This window comes from Plecotus auritus, assembly GCF_963455305.1.
Source record: "Plecotus auritus genome assembly, chromosome: 9".
NCBI classification, from domain to species: domain Eukaryota; kingdom Metazoa; phylum Chordata; class Mammalia; order Chiroptera; family Vespertilionidae; genus Plecotus; species Plecotus auritus.
Genome location: NC_137783.1, coordinates 97,248,916 through 97,269,247, shown reverse-complemented (window position 1 = coordinate 97,269,247; position 20,332 = coordinate 97,248,916). Strand labels below are relative to the sequence as shown.

At 39.3% G+C, this 20,332-nt stretch overlaps 1 protein-coding gene across 5 annotated transcripts in view; it reads right to left on the bottom strand.

Moving 5' to 3' along the window:
- GRM5 (glutamate metabotropic receptor 5) overlaps positions 1-20,332 on the bottom strand; it is a 485,303-nt gene that overhangs the window by 437,347 nt on the left and 27,624 nt on the right. The window lies entirely within an intron of this gene.

Sequence of the window (20,332 nt, the reverse complement as noted above, 5' to 3'; positions counted from 1 at the left end):
GATCTAAGTTTTGAAGAATAAAAATGATAATTTTCAGAACAGTTTTAGAATTATTGTGCAGATAATACAGAGAATCCCTATATGCTTCATACCCAGTATTTCCTATTGTTAACATCTTGCTTTAGTGTGGTTCATTTGTCACAAATAATGAACTGATATTAATAAATCGTTATTAACTGAAGTCTATACTTTGCTCAGATTTCCTTAGTTGTGGCTTAGTTCCTTTCTTTTTCCTAGGGTCCCATCCAGGGTACCACGTTATATATAGTTGTTATATCTCTTTATGCTCCTCAAGACTGATTGATTCTCAGCTTTTTCTTCTTTTGGATTTTCTTGACCATTTTGAGGGGTATTAATTGATATTTTGTAGTACGTTCTTCAACTGCGTTTCATCTGATTTTTTTCTCATGGTTAGAGTGGGGTGATAAGTTTTGGGGAGGGAGACCACCGAAGAAAGTGTCATTTTCATCATATATCAAACAAGGGTAATACTATCAATATCACTTATGACTTTTTAAATATATATTTCTATTGATTTCAGAGAGGACGGGAGAGGGAGAAAGAGTCATTGATTGGCTGCCTCCTGCCCACCCCACACTGGGGTTGAGCCTACAACCTGGACATGAGCCCTGACAGGGTATAGAACTTTGATTTCTTAGTTCACAGGTTGATGCTCAACCACTGGGCCATGCCAGCCAGGCACTTATGACTTTTTATGTTGAACTTGATCACCTTGCTGAGGTAGTGTTTGTTAGGTTTGTCCACCATGAAGTTGCTCTCTTTCATCCTTTCATATTATATAGGATTAATGCAAAGAGAAGTGTCATCTTAAAAAACATTACCTTTCCTCTTAATTAGTTCCCAAATTTCAGAGTGGGAGGATTATTTATGATGCTGAAACCTGCAGTCATTTTTCTGCTATAAAATGGGTGATGAATTGGTGCCCTTTGCTTTAACTCTTTGTATGATTTAATGAAAGACAGTGCACTCCCTGAAAGAAGTGACATGATTCTGGAACCCATCTTAGTATAGTTTCCTTCAAACACACAGAGAGCTGTTTTATGGGCTGCAGCTGCTGCAAGCTTAGGATATGCCTCATCTCATCAGTGCTAAATCTGGGCAGGGAGAGGGGTATCCAGCAGCTGTGCAAGATTTTTGGAAGGAGGTAAGCAAAAGCATTAACAATTGTTAATTTCTCACTTTTGAGGTGTTGAATAAACACTGTCTTATTTAATGTAACCCACTTAATAACCCTGGGAGGTGGGCATCACTGGCCTTATTTTATAGCAGAGCCATGGAAGCTCCAGACAATACCAGGTGGTAAGTGGCAGAACTAGAATTTAATCCTAGGCGTTAGGAATCTCAATCCCATGTTTATGGGACTGAAATATATTATGAGCAGAGAGCTAACTTTAATAATATATTCCATTCTTTTTACCACCACAGAGATTGCAGAGCATGTTCACTTGTAGAAAATGTTTTTGAACTACATCATCATACTTCCTGTGAGTGGAGAAAATAACATACTAAGAGTGTGAAACAGAGGAGAATTTAGTGATAGACTGTTGAAATTATAAAAGACTAGAGGCCTGGTGCATAAATTCATGCTTCAGTGGGGTCCCTCAGCCTGTCCTGTGGGATCGGGCCAAAACCATCTCTCCGACATCCCCTGAGGGGTCCCAGATTGCGAGAGGGTGCAGGCCAGTCTGAGGGACCCCACTGGTGCATGACTGGGGCCAGGGAGGGATGCAGGCAGTTCACCAGCCTGGGAGGGACCACGGGAAGGCTCCAACGTATGTCCAGCCCATCTTGCCCAACCCTGATCGGCAGGACCCCAGCAGAAAGCTAACCTACCAGTTGGAGCATCTGTTCCCTAATGGTCAGTGCACATCATAGCGACTGGTCAGCCGGTCAACTGTCTGTCCCCTGATGGTCAGTGCACATCACAGAGAGCAGTTGAGCAGCCTTAGCATATCATTAGCATGTTATGCTTTGATTGGTTGAATGGATGACTGAACACTTAGCATATTAGGCTTGAGGGGTGGTGGTGAAGGATTAAAGTAGACAGAGAAGAGAATAAATCTGGGGCTAGGTGGGATGCTGCCCTCTGATTAGAGAGACAGTGCCATGGCCTGCAAGCTAAGTCTTTATTTTATAGCCAGATTCCATGAGGCAAAATAAGGGTGCAGTTAAGATGTTTACAATGTTTTCATGGGTTTCAAATCTACTCAATTACATGCACCTGAACTCTTTAAAGCCCACATCACTCAGCCTCCTGGGACCACAGGTTCAGACCATAAGGTCAAGCTTACAACTATAGCCTTTGGCTATAATTGTGCTGGGACTTTCATGTGCTTTGCCATGAGAGGATCATGCCCTCTCATTTGTCCAAGGCTTGAACCTGTCCAAATGCTATAGCTGCTCTCCACATCTCCCCCTTCTTTTTCTGTTTTTAAACACTTCCATTTACATCATCAAAAGCTCTAGGCAAATTATGCAGCATAACCAAAACATCAAGAACAAAAATGTGGCTATTAACAAAACAATAACAAAACAATGACAATGCAACACAGCAATAAGAGAAAAACCAAACTGTTAACATTTTCAGGACTATTTCTACAAAATGAAAATTTATTTTGCTGCTGGAGTATATTTTACTCAGAGTCCTCAGATTTGGCTGTGCAAGACTTTACAGAAAACTGGCAGCTCACTAATGCTAGCATAGCCAGAAACATCATTGAGGGAATAGCTTCCACTTCTTGCTTTTCTACCATCTGCTGGGCCTTAGTCACTAACTTCTTCAGCTGACCCCATGTTGGCACCTCGGTCCTTTGCATAGCCTTTGTTGTCTTCTTATTCTGCATTGCTACCATCAGGCAACTCTCAGTCTTTTGAATAGAGGGACAAGGAGCTTTTCTGTGTCCCTTGCACCTCCTCCAGCTGCTGGTGCCACTTCTCCATCTCCTCGATGAGGAGGCCCCACAGCTGCCGCAGGTTGGCGAGTCTCTGCGGGATGGCCTCAGCATTCAGGTTGCTGCTCTTGGTGACGATGCTCTGGCTCCTCTTGAAAATGCCATTGATGCGAGACCGGTGTCCCTGGATTTCCTTCTGGAGGGTCTGATCTTTCCTTATAGTCCTCCGATTTGGACAGTCTTAATTTCCCATGTTTTAGGTCATCAACCACAGACCACAGCAGATAGTCCTTAGACAAAACTTAAGAAATTTAAGAATGCTTCATTGAGCATTGTTTTAGAGATCCCTTTCCTGAGATCCTGAATTTCCCATGTTTTACACCTAGCGGCTATTAAACCTCGCTCCCTACCCTACTTTCACTTTTTGCACATGCTTCACGGGAGCATCCTTTCACCCCACAATCATAATTCCCCCATACTCAGGTCCCTGTTTGCCTGTACTCAAGTCCTTGTTTGGGCGCCATATGTGCTGCACCAGCACAGCCATGGCTGAACCTGATAGGTGGGGGTGGAGGGATAGTGAAGGATTTAAGAAGACAGACAAGAGAATAAAGCTGGGGCTAGGTGGGATGCTGCCCACTGATTAGAGAGACAGTGCCATGGCCTGCAAGCTGAGTCTTTATTTTATAGCCAGATTCCACAAGGCAAAGTAAGGGCGTGGTCAAGATGTTTACAATGTCCTCAGGATTTTGAATCTACTCAATTACATGCACCTGAACTCTATCAAGCCCACATCACTCAGCCTCCTGGGACCACAAGTTCGGACTATAAGGTCAAGCTTACAACTATAGCCTTTGGCTATAATTGTGCTGGGACTTGCACATGGCTTTGCCATGAGAGGGTTGTGCCCTCTCATTAGTCCAAGGCTTGAACCTGTCCAAACGCTGTAGCCGCTCTCCACAAGTAGGTGTTAGTGGTTAGAAAAATTTAACTATAAAGCTACTAGCTACAGGAGTAAAACCAAAGCAAAGTATGGCCATGGTGGCCTTCTTTCAATTGGACTAGTAGGTAGTCTTAAAGACCTCAAGATTACATGGCCTACAGGTATAGACACAGAACTGTAGGCAGCATTAATTCCAGCTCCCAGGCTCCAGTCTAGTTTTTGATTAATTACTAATCCATTTCAGCTGGGAGCTCATTCATCACATATATGCCTATGTTAAAATAATAAGTCCAACACACTTTTATGCTATGTGCCAAGCACTGTCCAAGGGCCTTCACAATCGTTATCTCACTTAATTCTCAAATATCCTTGCCACGTAATCATGATGAATCCCATTTGGCAGAAAAAGAAAAATAAGGCTTACTGAGGATAAGCTATTTTTGATGGTGACAGAACTAGAATTCAGTTTTAGGATATTCTTCCTACTGAACCCAATTTCCTTTCCAAAGCCCTGTGAGAGCTCCTAGGAAGAAAGAATTGCCTCTTTCACTATCTAAGTTCCATGTTATCATTATCTTGATACAACCTCATTAGTCCATCGAAAAAAATGAGTTTGTTCTTAGAATAATCTGATACTCAATAATATTTTGAAGCTAATAAGAAAAGGTCAATTTAAATGTCTATACTATAAAAGAAATAAAATGAATGAGATTCAGTGGATATTTGCAGTTCTGGAAAAACAACAACAACAACAACCAATCAAGTAAAACGCCTTCTGCTTCCCTCACGATCATAAAGAGAAAGAGACATGTTCAGAAAATAGGAATTATCACAACAAACAAGGTCACCCAGTCACCTGCATAGGCCTCTTTAAAAGCAACCCATGGCCAAGTTTCCTGCTGTCAGTTCACTGGACTGGCAATATATTGGCTAACTGCTTCCTTAATCCCATCTTTCTGCTTCCTTGATTCAGTTCCAGGAAGCTTCCACAAGCTGGGGCTGCAGATACCAAAACTATTGGGAGAGCTAGTTCTATGCAAGCTTGTGGCATTCCTAGGTATTTTAATTCGTAGAAATACTTAATTGCAAAGCTCCCTACCATTTTGTGCAGACAGTTTTCAAGCTCAAGCAATCTGTACTGAGCACTGCAGCCCAAATTCCTGTGTAAGCTTGAAAAATGAGAGATAAACACTAAAGGGGAAAAATCAGATAGAGATAGCCAGTGTAGCTAAGGAATACAAGCTTTAGAACTGGAAAGAATTTAGCTTGAATTCTAGGCTTTTTATCTTTTAAGCATTGCCTTTAAATTCTAGGCACCTTTGTTTCTTTGTCTATGATGGGGTTTCTGTCTTTCTCACAGTGTTGTTTATCCTTTAGGTCATTCATCCATTCCAAAATATGTAATGAATAGGTGTTATGTACCAGGGTCTCTTAGGCATTTGGGGATACAACTGTGAATGTATTGGGCAAAGCTGACTCTGATGGAGTTGGGGAAGAGGCAGATAATAAGCAGTAGAACAACAACAAAAACACATGAGATTTTGAGATAATGATAAATGTTCTTAAGAAAATAAAACAGGGTAATATGGTAGATAGGGTCTCAAGGGTTTGATTTAGCTTGGGTGTGGCCTGAAATGAATGGGGTGGTATTGAGAAGACTCATGAGACATCTGAGTAAGGATAGGCTGTATGTTTTAAAGGGTAGATGTCATCTTGAATTTTTCCCAGTGTGCCCTGTAAGGCCTGATTTGCAGCAGGTATTCCATATAAATGATTTTAAATGAATATGTACTTGGTCCTCCGAAGGTGCTCACTTCATGATTTTTCTTTCTATTCCTGTGAAAGTTGGTTCTCATGGCCTATAAGATTCAATGCACATTACACAGGCTAACCAAAAATTTAAGTATTCTGATATTACAGAACCCTTACTCTATGCAGGGAAGAGGAACCTTTTATTCTGCCAAGGGCCATTTGGATATTTATAACATCATTCTCAGGCCATACAAAATTATCAACTTAAATATTAGCCTGCTATATTTGGTCAAACATTTAATTAACTCACCCCTAATGCCTGGGCAGAACCAGACCAAATAATTTTGCAGGCCTTATACTGCCCACAGGGCCAGACATTCCCCACCTTTACTTATAGTCACCATTCACCAACTATTTCAATACGATCCATCACAAGCTAGGAGATAGGCAACATTTTTAAACATGAGAGTAAGACAAAGTCATTTTCCTTATTTGTCTGGCCAGAGAGGTACACTGAGTTTAAATGGAACTGTAATACAATACAGTACCTCAAAAGGTCTCCAAGTGTGGTAACAAATGCTTTCAGTATGCCAAGATGACCCCTTACTTATGATGGGGCTCCAGGAGGGTGGAAGGAGGAGGTGTGTTTTAACTGGGTCTAGATTTAAAAATGAAAATATAGAAGCAACTGCTTTTCAGGAATTATATTTAAAATAAATTCCCAGAAACTTAATTCAGTACTTCTCAAGCATTAGCCTAAATCAGAATGCTTAAAATGAAGATTGCTGGCCTTCCCTCCTGAAGTTTCGTTTTCCCTACATCTGGGGTAGGGCCCAAGAATGTGTATTTTTGACACATTCCCAAGCAATTCTTCACATGAATGTTTCCAGTTACATCTACCAAATAGCGATGTATGATCTGCCAGGATGGTATCACTGCACCACTCTGCTCTGTTATGGGTCATGAACAAAATAAATATAAGGGATATGTGGGGTCTTTGTGTGTGTTCACTGTTTGGGTAGATGCAGAATATTGGAATAAATATTGACAAGGTTCATACTACACAACCAGGAAAAATGGTGTCCCTTTCATATTTCTCTGCTTTCCATTTTATACATCATTAGAGGCCCGATGCACGAAGACCCATGCAAGAATGGGCCTTCCTTCCCCTGGCTGCTGGCACCACTTTTGCTCTGGCCCTGGAGCTGCCTTTCTGCCTTCCCACTCTGCCCAGAGGCCCGGAGTGGCTGGCGCGGTACAGAATGCAAGCGTACCGCCCCCAGCCATTTGACACCTGTGTATGCAAATTAACCTTCCATCTTTGTTGGGTTAATTTGCATAATACTCCTGATTGGCTGGTGGGCATTGCGAAGGTATGGTCAATTTGCATCTTTCTCTTTTATTAGTGTAGATGGCCCCATCCCCTCCTTTTGTGCCTTTTTCCTTCTACTTCCCAGACTCATCCTACCTAGCATAATGTTAAAGAAACAGAATGATTGCTATGAAATTGGAATTAAGAGCCACTGGGGTCATTAGGAATTCTCCAGTAACACAGACTAACCAGACACATCAGGGTCTTTCCTTGACCAGCATATTGGTTTCATCAGTTCCTTGATGCTCTTCAGTGTTATGATAGGTCCCATAATAAATTTTAAAATATAAATTTTAATCTTAAGGTTATCCACCTCATACAAGGATATTGAAACATACAAATAAAGCCTCAGGCAGCTAGACCTGCCATGATGGAGATACTGAGAAGGGTATGCTGAATGAGCCCCCAACCACACCATCACTACTTTAAAATATCCCCCAGCCTGTCTTTGATTTCAGAAATCTCATTTCACAAGTAATTATGATGCTCTACTAATTAATGAGAAAGCCTATTTCATAAGTAAATTAATTTTTAACTTCATTGTTCCAAATAATAGATTTCTGTTTTTCAGTTGATATAGTCCTTACTAAACACTAAATGCCAGCAGGCATGTGCCCTCATATCACCATATCACTCTTTTAGCTCAAAGATCTCAAGATCAAAGTAACAGAAAATATTTGTATTCCGTTCCAATATATTAGGGCCAACGATATTGGAAAAACAATATGTTCTCCTTTGTTCAACTTTGTAATGACACATTTTCAATTGTTGTTTGTATAACTGGAAAGAACAAATCTAATAGCCTGGCTTATAAGCTTGAAATTTATGGATCAAGACTTGTAACCTAATATTAAGCCCTAACACTCTGCTTATAAATTATCCTCTGTACCGTTGGCCCATTCCCACATTATAGTAGATTCTCCAATAACCAGAACTGGCTGTCCTACAGATGACCATCTCAAGCTATGAAATCAGTTCTACATCATGATTAGACAAGTCTTCCACCAAGAAAGGTTAACTTCTCTCTTCTTGATGTCTTTCTTTAGCCAGAAATCTATAAGATGTTGGCAGGAGAAACTGAAAGTTAAAAACCACGTGTAGTGAAAATGTAATCTAGAATGTTTTATTTGTGTTTTGTATGCTTCCATTTTTACCTTCTGCATCCTGTGATGTGAGGATGTGTGGAGTTGTGAAATACGAATAAAAGGAATATGAATAAAACTTCGCTGCTCTGAAGGAAATACCGCCATTGGTGTTCCTGATTGCCAGGAAAACTTGTAGTTCTGTTCAATTGATTACATTTTGACTGGATCTGTATTTGTGGAGGATAGTAATTTGTGAGCTCAGTACCTGAAATGGAAATGAATTTATGTATAGTTTTGTCTCATTAGGTAGCTATGACCATGGATTTAATATAATACCTAACATATAATAAGTGTTTAAAAAAATTTTGGCTGCTGTTATTTTGCTTTCTATTTTCAACTTTTCCTAATCACACCTTTTCTAAAATGATGTAATTGAGGCTTCAAAAACTCACCTCATTGTCTACAGCAGATAGTGACATGGCTTCAATTTGAATCCAGGTCTGAACTTAATGTCTGAGCTCTTTCTTAACAACTATTCAGTGCACCCAGTGCTATAACTGTCAGGTCACTTCCAGACCTGACATTTTATCAATATTTGTTAATTACTGATGAGAAATGGGTATGATGTTGGAAAATAGGTTCAACATGTTCCTCCAACCACATCTGGCAATCAAAATCTCACTGTTGTGGGGTTTTGTTTAATCCTTACCGAGGATATTTTTCCATTGACATTTAGAAAAAGTGAAGGGGAGGCAGGAGGGAGGGAGGGAGGGGGTGGGGGAGAGAGAGAGTGAGGTGGGGAGAGAAAGAATGAGAAACATCGATGTGAAAGAGACACATTGAATGGTTGCTTCCTAAACACATGCCAACCAGGATGGGAATGAAGCCCACAGTCAAGGTATGTGAACCCTTGGTCTAAGGGCCAATGCTCTAACCACAGAGCAAAACCAGCCAGCCAGGGCAAAAATCTCATTTTTTTTTATGAGAGAGATATCATTATTGAAAAATCTCTTATTAGTATTTTTATTTTCTTCACAGTACTATACTCAGTATTTTGCAAAACCCTAACCCAAGCATATAGCTCTTGGCACACAGCGAGTGTTCACTTAATATTTAATTAATTAATATACCAGCCAGCACTAGATTGAAATAGTGCACTAACCGATTACTCAGTTGACCATCATAGCAAAGCATCCGTGCAGAGAGTGCAGATACAGCCACTTGTCATGTTGTGAATGAGGATCTGTGTACTGTATTCAGAAAAGTTAAGTGAACTGCCCAAGGTCATCCCAAGGTGGGAAATCGAGTATCATCTCCAGTGTAATTCCAAAATTAATGCTCTTGCCACTGACCTCAAAATCAAATTCTTTGACCCTCTAACTGGATCAGAAGTAAAGTTTTCCGAATTGAAGTTCAATCACTTCAGCCCAAGTTTCTGTTCATTTTCAGGAATGGTTAAGACTTATTTCCATTTCTTTGATTAGGAAATGTGTACAATTCCTAAAAGTCCACTCATGAAGTCTTTAGGGTATTAAAAATGTAAAAGCATATTTTTCTTCTTCATGTTTCTAAATGATATTCTTTTTTTCCTGTTGCTGATGTGTGTTATACTCTCCTCAACCTCTTTAAACCTATTATCAATAGGCAATAATTTGCCTTCTACTGACAGAGTGAAGGTAAAATCAAAGGCATGGCACAGGCTTTGAGGCTAGAAGAGAAATGTCCTGCCAACAAACCCAAATTACTAGTCTCCATAGTCACAATATAGCACAGCTTCCTTCAAGAAGGGTGCTTTTCAAAAAAGTGAAACCAATTCAGGACAACCATTAATTCCATTGATTACTCAAAAGAACTTGAAAGGAGGGTTTAAAACTCAGAAAGGACCCAGGGAAGAAGAAGGTTGAGAATTTAAGAAAGGCAGATATCAAGAAACATCAAAATCAGAAATAAGTTTGAAATTATGAGCAATATCACTAAATAATGTTAAATTTTTGCCAGGAAAAATGTAGTATGATTAGATGGGATTAAAAGTTTTTAAGTTTTCTTATCGTTCCACATAATTACATAATTATCAGAGGTCTAAAATTCATAAAAAGAAATGATATCAATTTTAAGCCAGACAATGTCTTAATTACTAGTGATTATGTCTTTTATATTTATTGTTTGAGGCTGTCTGCTATATTCATTAATGAGGGAGATTTAAATGTTAGCTTTTTATTTTAAAACAATACTATTAATGGCATCTATATCAGACTTCCTATCTGGGATGGAACAATACTTATTAACTTCATACTAGATCAGAAGACATTGAATAGTATAAACAAAAGCATAACTAGGTCACCTGTGGTTCTACATGGCTCCCTGCCATCCCAGAATATTAAGCGGTAGGCAAGTACAGAATCACACTGTGCTAAACAAAATGACAACATATCGCTTTTTTATTTTTCTCTTCCAATAAATGTTCATTCCTCTTCATCTTAGCCACATAATATCCTGCTTCTGAGATCATGTATTGCACTAGTACTGTTTGTTGAGGACTGGTAAGTGAAGAATATTTTCTTTTTTTTTTTTAATATATTTTATTGATATTTTACAGAGAGGAAGAGAGAGGGATAGAGAGCTAGAAACATCGATGAGAGAGAAACATCGATGAGAGAGAAACAGCGATCAGCTGCCTCCTGCACACCTCCCCCTGGAGATGTGCCTGCAACCAAGGTACATGCCCTTGACCGGAATCGAACCCGGGACCCTTCAGTCTGCAGGCCGATGCTCTTTCCACTGAGCCAAACCGGTTTCGGCAAGAATATTTTCTTATAAAAAAATATTTAAGCTCTATAATTTTCCAAATTATACTTAACTAGAGGCCTGGTGCATGAAATTCATGCACAGGGGGTTGTGACCCTCAGCCCAGCCTGCACCCTCTCCAATCTGGGACCCCTCGATCCCAGTAGGATCGGGCCTAAACGGGCAGTTGGACATCCCTCTCACAATCCAGGACTGCTGGCTCCCAACTGCTCGCCTGCCTGCCTTCCTGATTGGCCCTAACTGCTTCTGCCTGCCAGCCTGATCACTCCCTAACCACTCCCCTGCCAGCCTGATTGACCCTAACTGCCCTCCCCTGCAATCTTGGTCACCCCTAACTGGCCTTCCCTGCAGGCTTGATTGCCCCCAACTGCCCTCCCTTGCAGGCCTGGTCCTTCCCAACTGCCTTCCCCTGCTGGCCATCTTGTGGCGGCCATCTTGTGTCCACATAGGGGCAGCCATATTGTGTGTTGGAATGATGGTCAATTTGCATATTACTCTTTCATTAGATAGGATAGAGGCCCGGTGCATGGGTGGGGGCCGGCTGGTTTGCCCTGAAGGGTGTACCGGATAAGGGTGGGGGTTACCTTGGGCATGGGGCAGCCTGGGCGAGGGGCCTGTGGTGGTTTGCAGGCCAGCCATGCCCCCCCGCAACCCAAGCGGAGGCCCTGGTATCTGGGATTTATTTATCTTTTATAATTGAAACTTTGCAGCCTTGAGCGGAGGCCAGGGCAGGCCAGGGTCGGCGGGAAGCTTGGCTTCCTCCATTGCCAGGGCAACCCAAGCCTCTGGCTGGCTCCAGCTCTGTGGCTGCTGCCATTTTGTTGGGATTGATTTATCTTCTATAATTGAGACTTTGTAGCCTTTAGCGGAGGACAGGGCCGGCCAGGGCAGGGTGGGAAGCTTGGCTTCCTCCATCGCCGGGGGCAACCCAAGCCTCCTGCTCTCTACAACTCCGTGGCTGCTGCCATTTTTGTTGGGTTAATTTGCATACTCGCTCCTGATTAGCTGGTGGGCATGGCTTGTGGGTGTAGCGGAGGTACAGTCAATTTGCATGTTTCTCTTTTATTAGATAGGATAAAGACTTCTTTCTTCCAATCTAGTTTCTTAATACAGTTATCCCTTGTCATACTGTGTCATTTTATGAGTTTCTTCTTCCACAAAACTGTATTCTTTCTATGAGAGTAAACTTGATATTAATATGAGGCATGGCTTGGTGTATATCTGTGAAAAGATGGACTGACAAGTGCTCCCATCTCCCTTTTTTCACAGCATGTACCACAGAGGCTAGTACAGAATATATTCACAGTAAGTATTTTCAAATTAATGAATAAATTAATTCACTTGTTGTAACATCACATAGACCTCAAGCTCAGTGAGGTGTGCTTTTACATACTATATGTAACTCTACTGAAATAGATTGAACTTTGTCAAAAATGTATTATTTATTTTATGCAGAAAAATTCTCTCAAATCATTAAAAATGTTTCCATAAGTTTTGAGTTATCTTCATAACATCATACAGGCTGGCAAATAAAAGTACCATCAAACTCAACTAATTTAGATTTTTTTTTTTTTTGCATTTTGTGTGTGTGTGTGTATACAAATCGAAATAATTATTATTTCCAGCTTAATTCTTCAGTGTATATTACTTAATAAAACTTAGGTTTTAACATTAAATATAGTAGAAATCAATGCTTTATGTATTTTTATTTCCTCTGAACAAAAAAGGAGAACTAATTATGTTTGTAAATGAGAGATGAGTGTACTAATTTGGGAATTAAAAGCAATCAAATTAAGTTTGATTACAAATAAAATAACCAGATGCAGTGTTATTTTTTTAGTGTCTTAACACAGTTTTACTGTCTTTTCTCTGCTTACTTTAATAAAACACATTAGGTGCCAGCTTCATTTGTAATTTAATTTTTTTTTCAAATTCCATGAAATTGAAATTAAACTCAGAGGATGTTTAAATATGTCTTACTTAACTTTTATATTCAGCTTCTCTAAAGAATAAAAATCTATCATATGACAATGCAATAATACATCCTTAAAGAATTAATGGCTCTTTACCCTCATTAGAGAGGGACACTCAAGGCTTGGAATCCTAACTGAAATCTCGTGCAAAGTAGATATATGGCTTCTGAAAAGAAGTTATATAACCAAAAGAATATGATGAAAATTTTTGAATTATTAAAGATACAAATAGTTCTATTCTTAGAGTCTTTGAGAAAAGGAACATAGACATATTATTTTTGCTTTATATTATATTTACTTTTTATTTTAGCTGTGGGTAAGACTTTCAGATAATATTAACAATAATATACTGATAATAGCACCAAAATATATATATATTTTTTTAATTTAATAAATCTTTATTGTTTAGATTATTATAATTGTTCCTCTTTTTTCCCCCATAGCTCCCCTCCACCCAGTTCCCACCCCACCTTCTGCCCTTACCCCCCCCCACTGTCCTCATCTATAGGTGTATGATTTTTGTCCAGTCTCTTCCTGCACCCCCCACACCCCTTCCCCCCGAGAATTGTCAATCCACTCCCTTTCTATGCCCCTGATTCTATTATATTCACCAGTTTATTCTGTTCATCAGATTTTTATTCACTTGATTTTTAGGTTCACTTGTTGATAGATATGTATTTGTTGTTCATCATTTTTATCTTTACCTTTTTCTTCTTCTTCTTCTTCCTCTTCTTAAAGAATACCTTTCAGCATTTCATATAATACTGGTTTGGTGGTGATGAACTCCTTTAGCTTTTTCTTATCTGTGCAGCTCTTTATCTGACCTTCAATTCTGAATGATAGCTTTGCTAGGTAGAGTAATCTTGGTTGTAGGTTCTTGCTATTCATCTTGAATATTTCTTGCCACTCCCATCTGGCCTGCATAGTTTCTGTTGAGAAATCAGCTGACAATCATATAGGTGCTCCCTTATAGGTAACTAACTGTTTTTCTCTTGCTGCTTTTAATATTCTCTCTTTGTCTTTTGCTCTTGGCATTTTAATTATGTGTCTTGGTGTGGTCCTCTTTGGGTTCCTTTTGTTTGGGGTTCTCTGTGCTTCCTGGACTTGTAAGTCTATTTCTTTCACCAGGTGGGGAAGTTTTCGGTCATTATTTCTTCAAATAGGTTTTCAGTATCTTGCTCTCTCTCTTCTTCTGGCACCCCCATAATTCAGATTTTGGTATGCTTGAGGTTGTCCCAGAGGCTCCTTACACTATCTTCAGATTTTTGGATTCTTTTTTTTTTTTGCTTTTTCGGTTGAGTGTTTTTTGCTTCTTTGTATTTCAACTCTTTGACTTGATTCTTATGATCCTCTAGTCTACTGTTAGATTTCTGTATAATATTTTTTTATTTCAGTCAGTGTATGCTTAATTTCTAGTTGGTCCTTTCTCATATCTTCGAGGGTCTCACTAAATTTATCAGCCTTTTCTAGAAAATTCTTGAAAAACCTTATAACCGTGGTTTTGAACTCTATATCCAGTCGTTTGCTTTCCTCCATTTCTTTCATTTGTGATCTGTTTCTTTGTCTCTACATTTTGGCTGCTTCCCTGAGTTGATAGAGTGGCTTTGTGTGTTAGGTGTCCTTTAGGGCCCAGTGGCTCAGCCTCCCCAGTTACCTGAGGTGGACACTCTTGGTGCACCCCTTTGTGGGCTGTGTGCACAGCCTTGTTGTAGTTAAGTCTTGATTGTTATTGGTATCACTGGGAGGAATTGACCTCCAGGCCAGTTGGCTGTGAGGATCAGCTGTGTCTATGCTGGGAGAACTTCTGTGCTGGAGACACCCTTATGAGACAAGACTTGCAAAATTGCAAAAGCCTCTGTGCTCAGCTTGGATGGGGTGGAGTCTCAGGGCAGAGCAGACAGCCTTGGTTTCCCGTCAGCCCTGCCCTAATAGGCCCCTGTGTCTCAGTGTCCCTCGGTAATCACTGCAAGCACCTCTGAGAGAAAGCCGCCCTCGAGTTCCACCTGCTGCCAGACAGTCCAGTTTCTCCCCGAATGAGTCATGGTCTCCAGAGTCTTGCCTGGACCTGGAGTTCAGTGCAGTCTGGAGCTTTTGTCTCCCTCCCACTTGAGAAAGCCAGCCGCGCACTCAGATGCCTGTCCTCTCCACGCAAGTCTCAGTACCTCTGCCTAGTGCAGCTCCTCTGAGTCACAGTGTGCTTTTCTCTTTCCTTCTAGTTGTAGAATTTCCACTCAGCCAGCCTTCCTGTGGTTCTGGATGATGTCCGTTTTGTCTTTTAGTTGTAGTTTTGAAATTGTTTTGTGAGGCATCAGTTTAGGTGTTTACCTATGCTGCCATCTTCCAAAATATATATTTTAATATCACTTTATGGAACAGAAAAAAACTGACAATTTCTAATATCACAGTAAATACTTTATTAAAATAATTCTTATTACTGTCATTGTTATTATTTTATCTATAACAATTTTAAGAAAGCATCAGTTAGTTTTCAATCCAATGTTTTATTTCCTAAGGTTCATATTATTTCCTTTCATTTTATACTCAGGCCTATGGAATCCCTGAATGTACTACAACTCAGCTTCATTAACAAGTTGCAGTTACCAACTAGTGAAGGTTAGTATGTTCAATTTGAAATTTACAAAGAAGTTATTCATTTTGCTGACTCTTTTATACAAAAGATGCTTGTTATAAAAGTAACTACCTTTCTATCTCCAATCTCCTCTGTTTCCACTCCCTACACACACACACACACAAACACACACACACCCTAGCTCTGGAACTTTCCAGACTTTGCTCATTTTACTACACCATAATCCCTGTCTGCAATTGGAGAAGTTGTGGGATTGACTTATAACTGTGCTGAAGCACTAGCACACTGAGTTATATTATACTAGAGGCCCAGTGCACGAAATTTGTGCACTCCAGGGGGTCCATCAGACCAGCCTGTGCCCTCTCACAGTCCAGGAGCCCTCAGGGGATGTCCAACTGATGGGGAGCAGGCCTAAGCCGGCAGTCAGACATTCTTAGCGCTGTCGCAGAGGCAGGAGAGGCTCCCACCACTGTTGCTGCACTTGCCAGGCATGAGCCTGGCTTCTGGCACACTGACCACCAGGGGGCAGCTCCTGCGTTGAGTGTCTGCCCCCTGATGGTCAGTGTGTGTCATAGCAACTGGTCGTTCAGCTGTTCGGTCATTTTGCGTATTAGCCTATTATTATATAGGATTATTATATAGGATGACTGTAAACCTAGCTTCTGAAAGGAAAATTGGTAAGAATCTAAAACTCACTTTTACTAGTCATTTTCCTGACTAATTCTTCACCTCATTTAATAATAACTTTTAACTAAGCAAAGACAGAGTATAATATTATTAACAACGTTTTTCTTTATATATCACATAAGGCCAGGCAAGTTCTTGGCAGGCTAATCTAGAAGGTTCTTGTTGAGCACTTGCTATATGCCAAACTTGGTGATATGCGCTTTATATTTACTTTTCACAACAATCTTATGGGGCAGGTATTATTCTCTCAACTTGAGAATGAGGAAACCAAATTAAGTGACTTGTCCAAAGTATTTCCACTAGCAAGAATATCATCAGGATTTGCACTCAAACCTGCCTGTGTCCATACTACTACTTAAATAAAATGATTCCAAAGAGATAGGAAACTTAGATTCCTGAGATGTCTTTGCAACAAACTGTGAATTTAAGGTCAAAACTCTACTGTAGCTTACTCATTTCATGGAACTGTTTTTACTTCTAAAAGTGCTCTCTCATATCTGACCTCACTTTATCTTATGATTGGTATTTGGCCTGATCTTCACAGTTCTCAAAAGACCTCAAATTTAGACTTGACTATACATCAAATGACATTGTACATGTAATTATTGGGAAACAAAGAGAAAACTGAAAGAAGACTGTCAATTTATATTAAAACTACCTTATTACACAGTACATCATAATGAGGTGCACTATGTTTGGTTTTATTTAACCAGAAATTGTCATGTGAATAGTATAAATATATCACATTGTATCTTGTGTGTATTGTGAGTAGTTAGACATGTTAATTTTTTAATATGTAAAAATTTAATACCAAATTATAATTAATATACTTTTACATTTATTTTTAATGTGCTATATTGGGATATTAAAAAATAAAATGTTCCCAGGCTTATTTGGATCTCTGATAAAAACTGGGCCTGGGAACTTACCTCTAACATCCTGGTCTAGTGTCCTTGCCATTGTCCCATATTGATGCTTATGAAATTTATCAATAATAGGTTAATTATTTATATTTTGTTTAAAGTCTTTACCATTTCCTATCATAGTACTTTGGAATTCTTGTTTGTTTTTAATAATAAGACTTAAAACCCACCCATCCAGGAAAGACAAACCAAATGACATTGTAACAGTAGCATGAACTTCTGTATGTGGATTTCATTTCTCTAGCAAAAATAAAAAATAAATTAAATTAAATATTAACAATGTTAAAGAGAAAATTAGAGTAAGTTGCTTTTAAGCATTTTTTTTTTTTTTTTTTTTTTTTGCTGTAAGACATAGTAAAAAATACATTTTAAATTATAACCCCCTAGAAGCCTGGTGCATGAAATTGTGCACTGGGGGGCAGAGGGCAGGCTCTCTCAGCCCAGCCTGCACCTTCTTGCAGTCCAGGAGCCCTTGGGGGATGTCCGACTGCCATAGGCCCGGCTTCTGGCTGAGTGCCGCTCCCCCTGTTGGAGCACACTGACCACCAGGGGACAGCTCCTGTGTTGAGCGTCTACCCCCTGGTGGTCAGTGCACGTCATAGCAATGGGTAGTTTTGCAGTTCAGTTGATTTGCATATTAGCCTTTTATTATATAGTACATATGGCTGGCTATGTGCAACTACAATAAAAATTTACAAAACAATACCTACTCTTTCTATCCTGTAATACACTCTGATATTTATAATATATTTTATTCCATTTTACTCTATGTTGACTGCTGGTTGCAACCCACTAAATTGGTCTTATAAATAACTCATGGGTTATTATGCATTTTTTGAAAAACCAGTGAGTAGATAATCTTATTCTTTTGAAAGCCTGTGTGTGTGAGAGTACCTGTATGAATATTGATGCATAAAATGCATCATTACAGCACAATCTCTTGTTTCAAAGTCCCCCAAAATGAATACATCTGGCTATCACACCTCTTGCCAAAACGTCTCCTCAACATTTGGTTAAATTGAAAAGTCTTTCTAAAGTATTTGCAAATGTGCCAAAATGAGATGTCATAACTCCCAGTCCTGATGAATTCCAAAGAAGTCTTTCATACATAAGGCTGCAGCATTTAACAATATGTCCTCCAGCTCTTAAAAAATGTGTACCATACTGCTTCCTCCCATAATTGGCATCTGAAGGATGGAGTACAGAGTCTGCAATAGAGATTTGAATAGAAACAACAAGGTACAGTCTGTACTTATAATCAGACTCACAATAGGTCTTCTGTGAGGTCTTGTTGCCACATACGTCCTCCTTAATTTATTTTATTTTTTCTGTAATTAATTCTTTCCATGGGAACAAGGAAATGTGCTGCTTTCAAAGCCAGATAAAAAGACACAGGAAATATTAGAGGAAGATTTTCTCTGTGGGGAAACAAATGGTGTTTTCTTGATTCCTAAGGAAGGGAAAAGAATTAATGGATATGCATTCCAGTTTTTCAAGTCACAACTACCCCAATATAAAGACAGGAAGTTTGAACTTAATTAAAAAGAGTTGGCCTTCGGTCCAAATCCTTGTTCTGTCACTAACCAGCTGCAGTTCTGTGGGGGAAACACTTTTTCTATACCTACTCTCTAACCTATAAAATGTAACATTCTCAGACTGTGTTATGAAATAAATAAATCAACTAACAAATTCATGAAATATTATAGTATGTATGACCATGTTTTAACTTACAGAATAATAGAATCCCAGTTAAATGACATTTGATTGTCAATAATGGGAATTATCCAAAACAAGACCAAGAGCCCAATTCCTTTCCTCCCTCTATTGAGCCTTAAGTTCATTTTCCATATCCCCTCCAAGTAGTTATGTTAGGTCTGATCAAATAATTGAACCAACACCCTCTCCCCTAAGAACTGACCTTTAGACCACTTCACAACTGACATTCCCTTTCCCTTAAACCACATTCCACTTGCTAAGACCACATTCTACTTGATAAAACCATTATCTTTTCCTCTCTGGACCCACCCAGAGAATTCTCCACCCAGAAAAAAGCCGCCTAGAGTCCTTTAAAATCTCTGGCTCCCTGTCCCTGGTTGTTGGCACCATTTGGGGGCTCAGACCATTTGGTGTACCAGATGACCTAATAAATTCATAATTCTTTATCCCTTTTGGCCTAGTGTGTTCCTCCTTCAGCAACCCTAACAGGTTGACCATTTAAGGCTTGTGCACAGGAGTTACAGAAAACTGATCATTATTTCCTTCATTGAACAGGCCTATTAACAAGCAAAAGTATACTTTTTAAAAAGTTGAAGCACAATTTGTTACTCTGGCATTTCAGTAATTAGCTCTTTGTCATGCCCCTGGCCTTCTAGAGTGAATCCAGTTCCTCTCCATCTGAATTTTCCAAATACCTAAAAATAGTGGTCAGTGCCCTGCTGTGTCTTGTCTCCTCTCATCTAGCTTTATTCTTTGAAGACATGTTTTCAAGTCACATAACCATTTTGGCGACTCTCCTTTATTTATCTTATTTTAAATGTGATGCCCAACGTTTCATCCAGGCCAGGTGTGGTCTGTAGAAGCATGTGAAGAGCAGGTGGCATAGAAGGGATCTCCAAGAACATTCTTTCTAGCCCCTTTCATATGACAGGTGAAGGAAGGAGTTGAAGTGACTTTCTCAGAGTCACTTAGGAAAACTCTGATGTCAGTGATATTTACTTTAGCCAAATTAGTTCTTTTAACTATTTTTTTCACCTCCAAGATATCATTAATGTAATCTTCATCTTTTTTCAAACTACGTTAACATTACTGGTATAATGAGAAGACTATTACTCTTGATCAGACTTATTAAAAAGCCTATAAAATATAAAAATGTTTAGTAACTAAAGAGATGAGGAAAATAGAGCAAATAAAAAGAGAGACAGAGAAAGAGAAAGAAGTGAAAAGATCCTCTTTTTAGAGTTTTGTGGATCTTTGTTTGCTCTTCTGTGCTTGCTTCCTGTGTAATCAGTAGAGTTTGCTGTGCAGAAATTGTTTTTCATTGGAACATAAAGACTTCCCACCATGCCCTCCCATTCCTCAGCTTTCCTCAATCAGAAGCAACATCTGTTACTCATTACTAAACCTTATAAACCTAGCAGCTAATAAGGTTAAGATGACTGAGGAATTGAATCACAAGACCAGTTCTTTAGTAAATAGAATAGACTTTCTGAATATGCAAACTCTGAAGCTCAGACAATACTGTTATCTCTGTGAGATCGGAATAACAGAGACTAAAGGAGAATACACTATTT